This window comes from Dermacentor variabilis, chromosome 1 (genome assembly GCF_050947875.1).
Source record: "Dermacentor variabilis isolate Ectoservices chromosome 1, ASM5094787v1, whole genome shotgun sequence".
Classification (NCBI taxonomy): domain Eukaryota; kingdom Metazoa; phylum Arthropoda; class Arachnida; order Ixodida; family Ixodidae; genus Dermacentor; species Dermacentor variabilis.
Window position 1 is genome coordinate 130534273 of NC_134568.1, and position 14792 is coordinate 130549064.

Genomic DNA, 14792 nt, shown 5'->3' on the forward strand with positions numbered 1-14792 from the left:
GTATGTATGTATGTATGTATGTATGTATATATATATATATACACACACACACATATATATATATATATATATATATATATATATATATATATATATATATATATATATATATATATATATAGAGAGAGAGAGAGAGAGAGAGAGAGAGAGAGAGAGAGAGATTGCTTGTTTCCTTGTGTCATCGCCTACTTCAACCTGACCTCCACGGATGATATTGCGTAGTATGTCACCTTTCTTTCGTGTTCTTCCTTTTTTTATTATAACTCAAAGGTCCAACCGGACATTACATGGTGGGTGGGCATAAGAGTAAGGTTTGAATTTTCTGTCTTTCGGAATAGTGCCTCTCGTTCGTTTTGCAAATGTCGTTTTTTAATAAACAGCAATTCGCTTATAAAGTGTTTAGGAACAACCTATTGATCCTGGCACTGGCGAATTCGGCACACTAAAAATGAAGTATTGCGCCTACAAATTGTAAAAAATAAATGTGAAAAACAAAAAACAAACTTTTTATTTTTACTCCAGAAATTTTTTCAGCGGAAGAAACAATTATTTTATTTCAAAAAAATGTCTTTTTTATGTTTATGGCCAAATATAGCATTCTTCTTGATTTTAACAGTATTGGTCCCCATACGGTAAAGTGAAAAATTTGGCATCAATATTGTGAGCGAAGTGAGGTTTGTTCGCCTCTTTACTATCCTCAGCTAATATTTATGTGCATCTTCACCGGCTACGCAGTTAGGCAGACAGATCTCGTTTGCTCGAGACAATTGGTCAAGGTTTCTGAACATGACACAGCTGCGATCAGGGCGAGTTCATGTCGCTCAGAGCATGCCTACATGAACTCGTGAAGTGTGTACGTGGATGTGTCGCACAGTGTGAGGTGTCTTGGCTCCAGACACCTTGTCGGTGGCCTTACCTCATGTGTTCTAAGTAGCGTGTTTTTCTGTAATGTATGATCTGTTACAGCCGCATCCCAGCACTTGACTCTTTTATACTACATGAAAGCTGCAGTTACGAGGGGAATAGAAGGTACTCCGTTAGTAGAATAAATCGTCTGTTAGTTTTCTGTAAAATTATGGAAGAACAGTGAACAGATTATTTTGCTGAAATATAAAAATAGAAGATAACAGAATAGTTACAAAATTCGCGATACTTTTTCTATGTTCTTATTAAAATTTTTTTTAAATTTATGTCAATGCAAAACATTGATTTTCCGCACAGCGCATGCGGTGAAATGGTTTAAAGTTTCGGTTTTTGTGTACTTACGCTTTTGGGACTCAGCGTTTATACGGAGTCCCAAAGAGTCTCTGCAGTAGCAGAGACCGGCCTCTGCATTTTGCGAGCGCGGCGCGAAAGTTGCGAGTATTGTTGAGGCTGTGTTGAGGTATGGGCCGGGCTCGGTATCGAGGCGGCCTATGTTGAGGGAACACCTAACGCCACATTGCGTACAAAGCATACAATACATATCAGCGTAGAAAAAACGAGGAAACACTCGCATGCGCGACACTCCACTCAAGTGAACTGCGCCGACGCTAAGGCGGTGCCATGTCACACAGCGTTGCAAAGCACTAGAGAGCTAAATTTAGTTTAAGGGACGCAAGCGGCTTGCGTACGCAAGAACTAGGGGCGACGGTACTGCGCATGCGCAGACCCGGACGTAGGAGTGTGCGCATGCGCAGTACCGTGGCCCCTAGTTCTTGCGTACGCAACCCGCTTGCGTCTGCTAAACTAAAACTCACTATTATCTGCCACGAGGGGAAGTACGAACGAAATTGGCGCGCTCTCATTTAACTTACCACTCTCCTTACCAACCAACCTTACCATTCTCCTGAAAGCGCTAGCTTGCACGAGGAGAGTAGTAAGGTTTTTATTTTTGTCGAGCTGCGCATGGCGCCTGTGGCCCAATCGATAGAGCGTCGGGCTGGTGCGCTGGGTTACCCGGGTTCAAAACCCACCATCGGACACGTAATTTTTACAGCATAAGCTGTTAAGGGCGCACTGCCCTAGGGACATTGATGTGCGCAGGCGATCGTCGTAGGGATCCCAAAGCACGTTGCGAAAAATTTATTAAGGAATGAAGGGGGAAAAAAGCAGTTTCGCTCTGAAAGCGAAGCATTGTTACTACAGCACAGAGAATAATACTTCGCTTGCATAAAGAGTACGGTCACACCCCCAGCTGTTGTGGTTGATGACGCTACGCTCTGGAAATTATCTATGAATATGGTGGTTTGACTCAAACGTTGCGAAAACAAAGGACGCGTGGCGAAAAACAACCATATCACGCTGTGGCTCGGACGTAAACTGATTGACGAAAGGACACCGTGACACGGTAAAAGAAAAGAAGAAGAAAAATATGCGGATCCCACGCACTGTGGGAATCGATATAAGCAAATATTTCTGTGCTGTTTCCTTTGATTGACGATAATTATCGGTGATGTTTACGGTAAATGTTTAATTTCTTCAACGTTTAGTCCAACACGAGAGTGGTGAGTTGATATTAAACGTTACATTGCGTACACCACTGCTGTTTGTCTGCGTAGCACACAGAACACGCAAAGGCTGTTTGCTGGAGGCGTTGTTGTGCGCCATACGTCATAACCTCCGAGAGGGTTGAACATATTCATTGCATTACATGGCACATCGCATCGTGGCAGAAGTACTAAAAATTCAATTGAATTATGGGGCTGTACGTGCCAAAGCCACAATCGGATTATGAGGCACGCCGTAGAGGCGGACTCCGGATTGATTTCGACACCGTTGGGTTCTTTAACGTGTCCCGTAAGTGCACGAGCGTTATGAGCATGAAATGCTTCTAGCTCCCGTTTTCGGCGACATTCAAGTGACCTTGAGCCAAAAGCCAGTGCCGTTATCCGGACAAGTCGCAAGAACAGATCATCCCGGCAACGAGTCAAAATATAAGAAAGTGCCGTCTTGACCCCCAACCCTTTGTATAGGACCGCATTACATACGCTAGTTACTGACTAAAGAAGTTACAGAAAATATTGCTTCCGAGTTCTTCTTAATGTTTGTTCTCAATATTACTCAAGCTGTAACTTCTTGTACGCTGTAGTTTTATTTGTCATTTTCAATGGGCGACGTTCAAAAGGCAGATACAGGGCACCATACACTTCATTTCATATTTTGGCGCTGAGACGAGGTTGCCTGTGCTCTTTTGAGCGCCAGCGGTCCGTGAGTTCCGCGGCGCGGGTTTTGCGTCACCTCGAGAGATGGCGCCACGCTGCGTGGCGCCTCCTTCAGGCGCTTTTTCTTCTTCTAGCTGGACTGTGCGCTCTGTCTCCCTGGCGTCTTTCGCTTCCTGTCGTGCCGCTTTCAGCCGGTTTTCTTCTAGTTGGGCTGTTTCCATATGGACCACTGCACGATATAGCATGGTGCGGTGTGTTGGGGTGTGTCGCTGCGAACATGCACTACACCCATTTTAAGATTGTGGCTATTATCAGCTACAACCAGTCTGCTTTGCCGGTTGACATTTCATCCTTACATCTACTCTCGATTACGGGAGAGCCAGCAATTTTTTTTTTCGCCCCCGTCGAAATGCGGCTGCCGTGGTCGGGATCAAACTTTCACTTTATTTACTTAAAGACCCCACTTGGGGGTATTACATACGGGGTGGGTTACAGAGAATATCAACTGAATATCAAATGAATACTGTTATAAAGCGTAATGCGAGGCAATTGCTTCTGTGAAGGCAGATGAGCTAGGCATAGAAATGATGTTGTGCGCAAGGCCGTTCCAGTCTTTGGCTGTTCGAGGTAAAGAAGATGCAAAGGTGATAGGACGTACGTCTGGACGAGCTACGTTTAAGGAATGTCCTATGCGATGGGACATGCGTGATGGTGGCAAGATATATGGTGCACGATTAAGTACGCTGCGGTAAAATTTATGAAATAATGACAAGATGGTAATTAAACGGCGATGGGAAAGGGTTTGTATGCCTAATTCTGCTTTTAACGTAGTTACGCTGATATCGCATGAAAAAGCGGAGTGAATGGCTTGATTCTGAAAAGTCTCAAGGGTGCTGGTGAGGAAAATTTGGTGAGGGCTCCAAATGGCTAATGCGTATTCTAGGTTGGGTCGTATTAGTGTCTTGTAAGCTAATAGTTTCACATGCTGTAGAGCGTTCTTAAAGGGACACTAAAGAGAAAAATGATTTTTTATGCATCAGTAAATTACATTTCTATGACACCAAAAACAACGCTCTTACCACGATAAGACGCTTGGTAAGCCAGAAAAAAAAGCGCAAGAACGAAAGACGGGTGGCGACGCCTCCTTAAAGTTCCCGCACCAGGTCTCTGTGACGTCATGGATTTTGATGGCATCTTCTATTGCCTACTTATTTATATAACGGTACAGATTGACTACATTGTGTTCTAAAGGAACCGAATATTAACAATGGCAAGGTTCGGGAACCTTTACTCAGCCAACGCGGTCCAAATCCGAAAACATACTTTGGAATCCCTGACGTCACACTGACGTATAGGCGTCGGGGTTTCGGCGCGAAATTCAAATACTGGTGCTTCGACCTTCATTTCATCTAATAATCAAACTATTCTTTTGAAATGACTGCTTGCAGGGCTCTCAAACAATTCTTTATTAGTCTAAACTGATTTGTTGTTTCGCTTTAGTATCCCTTTAAGTTACGTCTTAAAAACCCAAGTGATTTCTTAGCTAATGAGATCACGTTAGTCACATGCACATACCAGTCGAGATTATTTGAGACTGTAACACCCAAGTACTTATAATTGGTTACATGCTCAATTTGCTGGTTAGTAATTTATTATTGAAATACCAAGGCGTTACAACGGCAAGAGGACGACATTGATTTACACTTGGTGAGGTTTAGGACCTCACCCTTGACACAAATTTTGAATATTGTTTTAAGCCTTTCTAGAGAACGATTTGCTCATTATTTTTAGTAACTGAGTGCTAATTCACGCAGTCATCAGTGTACATGCAGATTTTTCACGAAACGTGTAATGGTAGATCATTAATATATATTAGAAATAGGAGGCCGGGGCCTAATACAGAGCTGAATATATATATATATATATATATATATATATATATATATATATATATATATATATATATATATATATATATATATACACAAAATATATGCATTCGTCTTAAAACGCAATGTGGACTAGCTAGCGCTCATCACCTGCAGTACCACAGATATACCTGCCGCTGATTTTTTCGGGGCCTGCATTCATTGTACGACTGACCTACACATCGACGTAAGCTGAAAATAATAGCTCCTCTACTAGCCGCCATTTCGATTTTCGGTAAAACAGGCAACGTATCCTAACAATAATGAAAAGTGCGATCGAGAGACTGTATCATCGCTCAGAATTCTTCACAGCAGAAAACAACCTATAGTGCTGCATTTCCGACTGAATAAGGACAGTTGGGAATGTGCGAGGTGATGGAGTCCCACCAGAATATTGTGCATACTGAAGACAAACCCATTTTTATGCAGCGTACCAATTGCCGCAGCAAAACGCTGGTGAGCAGGCCGGAAGAATGAAAAAAAAAAATAGATGCAGCATTAGGGGATGCTTTGATACGAGCAATAAGAAAGAAGCCTCGCGTCACAAACAACATAGTTCTTTGTCGGAAGAAAGTTCCTTCGGCCAATGTCATGCAGCCACTGCTTACTGCGCAAGTGGTCACGCTTTCCTTATGGTATCATAAAAACTGCATAACCATCTTCAGGCTTCTTGCTGCAGTTATATGCGCAACAGCACAGCATAGCGCTAGCACAGAGACCAGGAAACACGGCGTACAACGTTCGCTACGCCGAGCTAAAGCGCCGAGCCAGCCGAGCTGAGGAGAAAAATGGCGCGGATGAAAAAGAAAAACAAGAAAAACGCAAGATGCGCGCGTTTCCAAGAGCAACGGCAGGGAGACCAATCGTCGTGCAGAAAAACGGGCGCAAGACCGCTTTCCGCGGGCGGGACTCGCAAGGGACGAGGAGGAGGCCGCGCGGCGGCGGCTGAGTTCAAAGAGTGGCGGTACTGTCACATTATCAAGGGTCTTTATTTGCGCCAGCCGTGTTTCGCTCAAGGTCACCGCACAACGAGCCACTTGAGGCTTTCGCCTTAAATTGACCCAGTCTGGCGTTATGCCAGCAAAATTGGTGGGGCTCGAACCCACGACCTTCAATGTAAAGGCGAAGTTAATTAAAATAGAATTAATTACGGCACTCCAACCCATGACCTTTGGTGGGAGTCGAACCCTCGGCCTTTGGTGGGACCAAAGTTCAATAGCACCAAAATTGATAGTGTCACCATTGATCGTTGAACCCACAACATTTGGTGTTAAGTTGAAGTTAATTAAAATAGAGGTAATTAATGCACTCGAACCCACGACCTTTGGTGTTAAGGCGAGGGTATATAAAATAGAGTTAATTAAGGCACTCGAACCTACGTCTTTGGGTGGGACCAAATTCAGTGGCACCAAAATTGATGGTGCCTCCATCGATGGTCAAACCCACGACCTTTCGTTTTAATTAAGGTAAAGTTAATTAAAGAACTCGAAACCACTACCATTAGCGGGAGTCAAACCCTCGACCTTTTGTGCGACCAAAATTCAATGGCACCAAAATTGATGGTCGAACCCACGACCTTTGGTGTTAATTAAGGCGAATGAGGTTAAAGGAACTGGTGAAGCTGATAACAGTGCTGGCGAACGACCACGGGGGCCTCATTTCGATGGAAACGAGATGTGAAAGCACCGGTGTACTTAGATTTAAGTGAACGTTACAGAACCCCAGGTGGTCCAAATTTCCGTAGACCCCCACTACGGCGTGCCTCATAATCAGAAGGTGGTTTTGGCACGTAAAACCCCATAATTTAATTTTTTAGTGCTGACTAACGGCCACATCATCTGCTACAGAGGACTTCCACATAGGAGACAATACGGGATGGGATTTCTAATCTATAGGGACATAGCGGGCAACATTGATTAACAGCATTAACACAGCACAGCATCATTAACTACAGCATTAACAAGAGGGTAGCGGCAGTTGTAAGAAAGCTGAATAGGAGGTACAGAATAAAGGTAGTACAAGCTTACGCTCCAACATCCAGTCTCGATGACGAAGAAGTAGATCAGTTTTATGAAAATGTTGCATTAGCGATGAGAAAAGTGCAAACTCAGTATACTATATAGTCATGGGCGACTTCAATGCAAAAGGGGAGAAAAAGCAGGCTGGTGAACAAGCAATTTGCAACTATGGCATCGATTCTAGGAACACTACAGGAGAGATGTTTGTAGAATTCGCGGAAAAGGAATGAGTTACGAATTATGAATGCCTTCTTCAGGAAGCGTAGCAACAGGAAGTGGACCTGGAAAAGCCCTAATGGAGAAACAAGAAATGAAATAGACAGGATGTAGAAGTACTAGTGTTAGGTTGAGTAAAGTGCAGTGATCATAGTTTAGTGAGGTGTAGGATTTCCCTCAATATGACGAGAAAAAGAATAAAATTAGGCAAGAAGAAACGGGCCAACCTAGACGCAGTAAAAGTAAAAGCAGACGAATTCAGGCTGGTGCTTGCAAACAAATACGTAGGTTTAGAACAGAGAAATGAAGATGACATAAAGGTAATGAATGAAACCGTAACTATGCTGATTTCAGAAGCAGCAATTTAAGTAAGAGGTAAGGCACCACGGCAACCAGTTGGTAAACTTTCCCAAGTAACAAAGGACCTAATAAAGAAACGACAAAGCATTAAAGCGTCCAACTCAAGAGATCAGATAGAATTCGCGGAACTGTCAAAGCTGATCAACAAGCAGAAAGTAAAGGATATTCGAAATTATAACTCGAAAAAGACTGAGGAAGCAGTAAAAGAATGGACCCAGCATGAGATAAGTGAGAAGAAAACTTGGCATAGGACAAGCCAAGATGTATGCACTGAAAAATAAGCAGGGTAATATCATTAGCAGTTTAGAAGATGTACGTAGTATAAGCAGCGGAATAATTCTATACTGACCTGTCCAGTACCCAGAGCAGCCACGCTACTTTCATTCGAAGTAGTAATGAACAGGATACAGAGGATCCTTCTATAACTAGCCATCCGTGGAGTTAGAATTAAGGGTCTTGCAAGATATGACCCGGGGAACAGCGTTTGAGAAGGTGGACCTACAGTCGATTTTATCAAAGATAGAGGAGATATGCTTGAAAAGCGTGCGGCCCTTTATACGCAGTGCCTCACGACTTAAAGTGTACCAAAGTGTACCAGAGAACTGGAAGAATGCCAACATTATACTAATGCACAAGAAGGGAGACGTTAAAGAATTGAAAAAATTATAGGCCCATTAGCTTGTTTTCACTATTGTATAAAATATTTACCAAGATAATTTCCAAGAGAATAAGGGCAACAATAGACTTTAGTCAACCAAGGGAACAGGCTGGCTTCAGGAAGAGATACTCTACAATGGATCGCATCCATGTCACCAATAAGGTTATCGAGAAATCCACAGAGTACAATCAGCCTCTCTCCATCCATGACTTTTCATAGATTACGAAAAGGCGTATGATTTGGTAAGGATACCAGCAGTCATAGAGGTATTACGTAATCAAGGAGTACAGGAGACATACGTGAATATCTTGGAAAATATACATAGAGATTCGACAGCTACCTTAATTCTACATTCGACGGGGCCAAATGCGAAAACACCCGTGTACTTAGATTTAGGTGCACGTTAAAGAACCCCAGGTGGTCGAAATTTTCGGAGTCCCCCACTACGGCGTGCCTCATAATCAGAAAGTAGTTTTGGCACGTAAAACCCCATAATTTTTTTTTAAAATTCTACACATGAAAAGTAGGAGGATACGTATCAAGAAAGGGGTCAGACAAGGAGACAAAATCTCTCCAATGCTATTGACAGCGTGCTTGCAAGAAGTATTCAAGCTATTAAAATGGGAAGGCTTAGAAATGAGGTTCAACGGCGAGTATCTCGGTAACCTTCGGTTTGCAGATGACATTGTCCTGCTCAGCAACACTTGGGACTAATTGCAAAAAATGATTGAGGACCTTAACAGAGAGAGAGTGAGGTTGAAGATTAAAATGCAGAAGACAAAGATAATGATCCATAGCCTGACAAGGGAACAAGAGTTCAGGCTCGCCAGTCAACCTCCAGAGTCTGTAAAGGTGTACGTTTATCTTGGTTTATTACTTACAGGTGACCCTGCATGAGAAGGAAATTTACAGAAGAATAAAAATGTGTTGGAGCGCATGCGGCAGGCATTACCAGATCCTGACTGGGAGCTTATACGACTATCATTAAAAAGAAAGATGAACAATCAGTGCATTATACCGGTGCTAACATACGGGGCAGAAACTTGGAGGTTGACAAAGAAGCTCTAGAACAAGTTAGAGACCGCGCAGGTCGATAGAACAAAATATGTTAGGCGTTACGTTAAGAGACAGGAAGAGAGCACTTTGGATCAGAGAGCAAACGGGGATAGCCGTTATTCTAATTGACATTAAGCGAAAAAAAAATGGAGCTCGGTAAGTCATGTAATGCGCAGGTTAGATAACCGGTGGACCATTATGGTTACAGAATGGGTGCGAAGAGAAGGGAAGCGCAGTCTAAGAGGGCGGACGACTAGCAACCATGGTGATGGAATTAGAAAATTCACAGGCGCAAGTTGGAATCAGTTGGCGCAGAACAGGGGTAATTGGACATCGTAGGGAGAGGCCTCCGTCCTGCAGTGTACTTAAAAAATAAGGGGATGATAAAGATGAATTAAGATAGAGTTAATTAAAGTACTCGAACACACGTCCTTTGGTGGGAGAAAACAATGGGAATTAGCAATGCATTTGAATGAGAATGTCAAGTAATTTAAGGAATGTCTCGTGCGCGTGCAGGCATCCTCTTTAAGGTATGCTAAAGTGACTGCGACTTTTTCCCCTATGAACAGTGCAAAAAGAAGTTTAAAAACAACCCACGCACCCAGGCAACACGACATAGACATTCAACGAGAGTGAGCCACCAGCTTTGTCGCTTTAAGATCCTAACGTCGGACCCTCTCTAGAAACTCTAGCCTCTAGATCCGTAATACAGTATGAACGATAGCCCAGCAACAGGTATTACTGACTCTAGCCGACATCCGCTGGGCGACGCGAAACGTGGTGACGCGGCAACGCAGGGAGCCCTTTGTTTACAATACGGTGGCAGTGTGTGGAAAGCGATCCTCCCGCAGACAAAAGTCTATATCGCTGTCAGGGGGGTTGCGTAATAGCTCTTCGCGCGTTGAAAGAGCACTGCATCAGCTTTTAGGAATGCGCCACTCCCCCCCCCCCCCCCCCCCCCGGCCTCTTTTCCTCACAATCTCATCTCCGCACAGATTGCATTCTTCCCCCGTGGGCGGTTCTCTCGCAACACGTGCGGCGGTCTGGTTGTGCTGCAGCGCGTTGACGCCTCCGCTAGCTTTCTTAGCGTGCTGTGTCGGATTGCCGCCGTCTTTATATATATAACCGTGCGATTTGGCTTTTGTTTTACGCCGAATATCTTCGTTCCTTCATTTCTTCTTCTCACTGTGAGTGACGCAGACCAAAGACCACCATTGAAGACAAAAGATTAAGCGCGGTTGTCATGTGTGGGAAGAGGTAGACCAGTGTTATATTGACGGAGCTGAATTTTGCAGGTGTTCCGACGTTTCTTCCTCCGCCCCCCTCCCTTTTTTTTTTTCCTATCCTCTCGTTGCTCGTCTTGTTAATATTGACTCGCTGTGCGTGGCACTCTTGACTTTTGCAGTGGCTTGACCGATAGGCCAGGACGTGCTGCTATATTTCTTTTTCTTCTTCGTCTTCCTCTTGTTGCTTCTGGCGCTGCGGGCACACTTCGTACTTCGCGGCCTATACCTTCGACCGCACGGTTATTGTGCGCTGTCAAGTTGCAGCCGCGCTCGTGAGTCGCCCGGCCGGAGCTCGGCAAGCACATTCGCCGCGATTCGAGCGTCGAAGCCGTCTACACGGTGACGGACCTGTACGTTAGAACCGGTCGACGACAACGTCAGCGGCGGTTTTCCGCCGATGTAGGTAAAGGTCGCAAACACGCGCCCGGTCATTTACTGGCGACTGTATATAGCGAGCGCTGTTTTGTGCGTATCTCCGCGTGTTTGTGTGCGGTCTCGAGGAGTGGGGGAGAGGGTCCGCGAAAAAAAGACGGTCGAGACACATTAGAAGAGCGGCGGCGGCACACCAGCTGTCCGGGACACGCAGCCGTTCGCCGAGAGCGACGATGAAGAAGGCACCGTCGCGCTGCAGCCTCCACGACAAGGCCCCTTTCTTCTCGCTGCTGTCGCCGGGTGCCCGGGCAGCGGAAGGCGGCGGCGACGACGACGCGCATTCCTCGGCGCGACTGCTGGTGAGGAAAACCCCGCGCTTTGATTTCGTGCTCCGCGGCTCGGCGTAACTTGCGGAGCCCTGCTGGCAGCGCATATATACGCTTGTGGCATACGACGAGCATTAAACTAGAGTAGAGTGTACGTATGCGCTGCGCCGACGTTTCATTGCACCTCCCGCCTTTGCGCGGCTTCAAGCTCGTTTGCGCTGTCTGCAATGATTGCACTGGCAATGAAAACGGGAGCGGGTTGCGCCTGTGAGCAGTACAGACTTCTTTCGTGTGAAATGACAGTATTTTTTGCTCATTAATAATAGGTTGTCCTTTTCTGGAATTACGGTTGGCTGTTAGCTGTAGCTGGCCTAATTTAAATCGTTCCGGTTATTAGTTGTGACAGGCTGTCAAAGACGGCTGTGTATCTGCGTTTTCGACTGTTCCAAGCTGCAGTGTGAGCTCCCGCGAGTTCCGCTGTGACCTCCGCGTCACTGCCTTTCTCCCTTTCTATTGTGCGCGCGCATGCGTCTATCAGTTTCCACTAGCACGAGACGCAAGTTTCGAGTGACCTGTCGCCCGCCGCGGTAGCCCAGTGGCTGTGGCGTTGCGCTGCTGCTGAGCTCGCGGTCGCTGGTTCGATCCCGGTCGCGGCGGCCGCATTTCGATGGTCGCGATGCGAAAAACGCTCGTGTACTTAGATGCAGGTGCACGTTAACGAACACCAGGTCGCCAAACTAATGTACAGTCCCCCACTATGGTGTGCATCATTATCAGGTCGTGGCTTTGGCACGTAAACCCCAGAATTTAATTAAATTGTTTTAGTGTTCCCATACTGGTGTCGCATGCGCACTGTGCGCGGGAGATTGACCAGGAGCCGGAGGGCATCAGAAAGGGCGCGCAGTTATTACTAAAAACAGCAGCATTCGAGGGAGAACCACATGAATGAAAAATAACTAAATGTGCCAAGAATTGGTAAGAAAATTAGAGTTGACGCCTTCCTTTCTTGTTGTCAGTTGAGATTCATGTTTGGCGATCTTGGTACAAAATATTGTCGGTGTCAAATGTTTCAAGAAAAAGTCCAATCATGCCCTCGTGGCTGAAGGATATATAAACCGCTCGTTATCCAAGCCACTGAGCACAAATGGCAACCGTACCGATTTTGAAATGTGTAAACATGTGTGTGTGTGTTCGCTTGGGCTGGTTGGTACATCTTGTCAAACAGCGAATTTTTCGAACAGCGCGACACAATATGAAGAGCTGCGGTGCTCTGTTCTGTGCCCTGTGCCTCTTTTCTTCGTCCTTCGCGCGTTGGTAAAACAAAGAAATTGCTGTTGGACATGTGTGTGTCTTCATTTCGCAGTGTCATCAACTCACCATAGCTAGACCCAATTCGCGCGCGTGTGTGTGTGTGTGTGTGTGTGTGTGTGTGTGTGTGTGTGTGTGTGTGTGTGTGTGTGTGTGTGTGTGTGTGTGTGTGTGTGTGTGTGTGTGTGTGTGTGTGTGTGTTTGTGTGTGTGTGTGAGAGAGAGAGAGAGAGAGAAAGAGACAGAGAGAGAGAGAGAGAGCTTTATTGAGAACCAGCTGTTTAGTCGGTTGGGCCTAGGCCTCCCACAATGGGACGTCGAAGTCTTGCCTATTCGCCGCTTCGTAGGCCTGCTGGGTAGCCCAGAGTTGGTCGTCCAGATGGGAGCTGCGCAGGTGGAACGTCGTGATTGAACGCCGCGTTCCATCTCGACGCGAGGGTCACGGGATTAAGGTCTGGGTATTGATGTTTACACTCCCATAGCATGTATGGGAGTGTTGCTGATTGAGTTCTACAGATCTTGCACGTGTGGTTTGGGTAGATGTCGGGGTATATAATGTGATAGCGTGTGAGGGAGGGGTATGTATTGGTCTGTAACAGGCGAAGGGTGATTGCCTGTGCCCTGTTTAACTTGCAGTGGCGAGTGGGAAAGGTTCTTCTTTCGGAGTAAAATGACTTCGCAAGGTCGTTGTATCTTGTAAGGCGGTCGCGTCCTGCGGGTGCACCTGCAACGTCTCCGGCATGTGACTAGTTCTCGTGAATCGTCAATCGAGCCATTTGGGCCTGGACAAAGCCGACTGATGTTAAGCAACCAAGAATGGGCATTTTACTGCGCAGGGCCGTGTTATGATATATTGAATGCGCTCTTCCCTTGGTCTCAATAAATATGCAAGTGAGGAGAGAGGGGTGGGGGGGGGGGATTTTTGCGAATGTTTCGATCTGGGGTCGAGTCCGCTTTAACGTACTCCTGTACGCTATAGGAAGAGTAATACAGGTGAAGCCGAAAGCGATTGTACGTACGCCGGCATGAGAGATGGCCGAGAGAACAAGAGCTGCGCCAGTCGCAAGAAAAGTGATATTTTGTTTTTCTGGCCCACGGCTATGAAGCTCTTAATTGTTTATACGATAATACGTGCATGCGTGTGCTACTTTCTGTTGAAAGGTAATTTGTGCGCTCTGGTCGTTTTAATATACACATCAAATCTTTGGAAACGAAGCGTTGCGATTGCGCGCATAAACTGCACAGTTCCTTCTCGTAGTGCCGTCGATACCCCTTATTTGCATTTGACGGTGTTTTGTAGCTCACTGAGCACCGGCAGACTCGCAAACTCGCAGGCGTGCAAATTCACTTATGCACGCCGTGGAACGTTCGTCTAGTTTACCGAGCGTTGGGTGCGCGTTCAGGAACCCCGGGCGATGAAAATTAATCGGTGACATCCGCTATGGCGGCTCCTGCAGCCCCTGTGTTGCTTTGGGACACACAAACGCTGCCATTCGATCGATATTTAATTAGCGGCACAGATAAGGGTTGGGGGACAGCGCAGCAGTTTAAGTGACAGTACCGTGCATCGGTATAAGAAAAATATATGAAAGCAAAACGTTCACGTAATATTATATTAAACAATATAACAATCCAAGTTGTGAGCAGCAACTGCTCCTGCTTGTACAGAAGAAACAGTGCGAGTGAGATAAAGTGATATCTTATTACGCGTTATTGTATACTGTAATGATATTACTGATCATTACTGATAATTACGCCCATATTTACCGTAATTATGAGCTAAACTTTCAGCTTTAACTATAATTGTCCGAAATCATCAAGTAAGGAAGAAACGGGAACTGCCAGGGGCACTACGTTATTGTTCATGCATCAGCTGTGGTAAAGTAAGTTGACCATCGCAGTACGCTGCCGGTAACAAAGACAAAGAAACGCGCCGACCTTGACGAGGTAGGGTGCGCCTTCGGCGATGTTCGTACAAGCGGCTAACGAGGTACAACTGAGTCTTAAGAGTTAACGGTCTGTCTGTTGAGCTATAATGCATGCGCGCACTGCATTTTAGCGAGTTTACGTTAGAGAAAACGCGTCTGCGCGTGTTTTTCAACAATCTCTATACGGGGGATAA

At 45.6% G+C, this 14792-nt stretch overlaps 2 protein-coding genes across 3 annotated transcripts in view; both read left to right on the forward strand.

The window, feature by feature from the left end:
- Positions 1-14792, forward strand: part of LOC142584666 (WD repeat-containing protein 47) — a 194109-nt gene that overhangs the window by 65641 nt on the left and 113676 nt on the right. The gene's annotated exons all lie outside the window — the stretch shown is intronic.
- LOC142584668 (uncharacterized) overlaps positions 11363-14792 on the forward strand; it is an 11069-nt gene continuing 7639 nt past the window's right edge. Inside the window, exon 1 of the mRNA XM_075694844.1 lies at positions 11363-11396. The gene's annotated coding sequence lies outside the window, so the exon portion shown is untranslated. The remainder of the gene's footprint in view (positions 11397-14792) is intronic.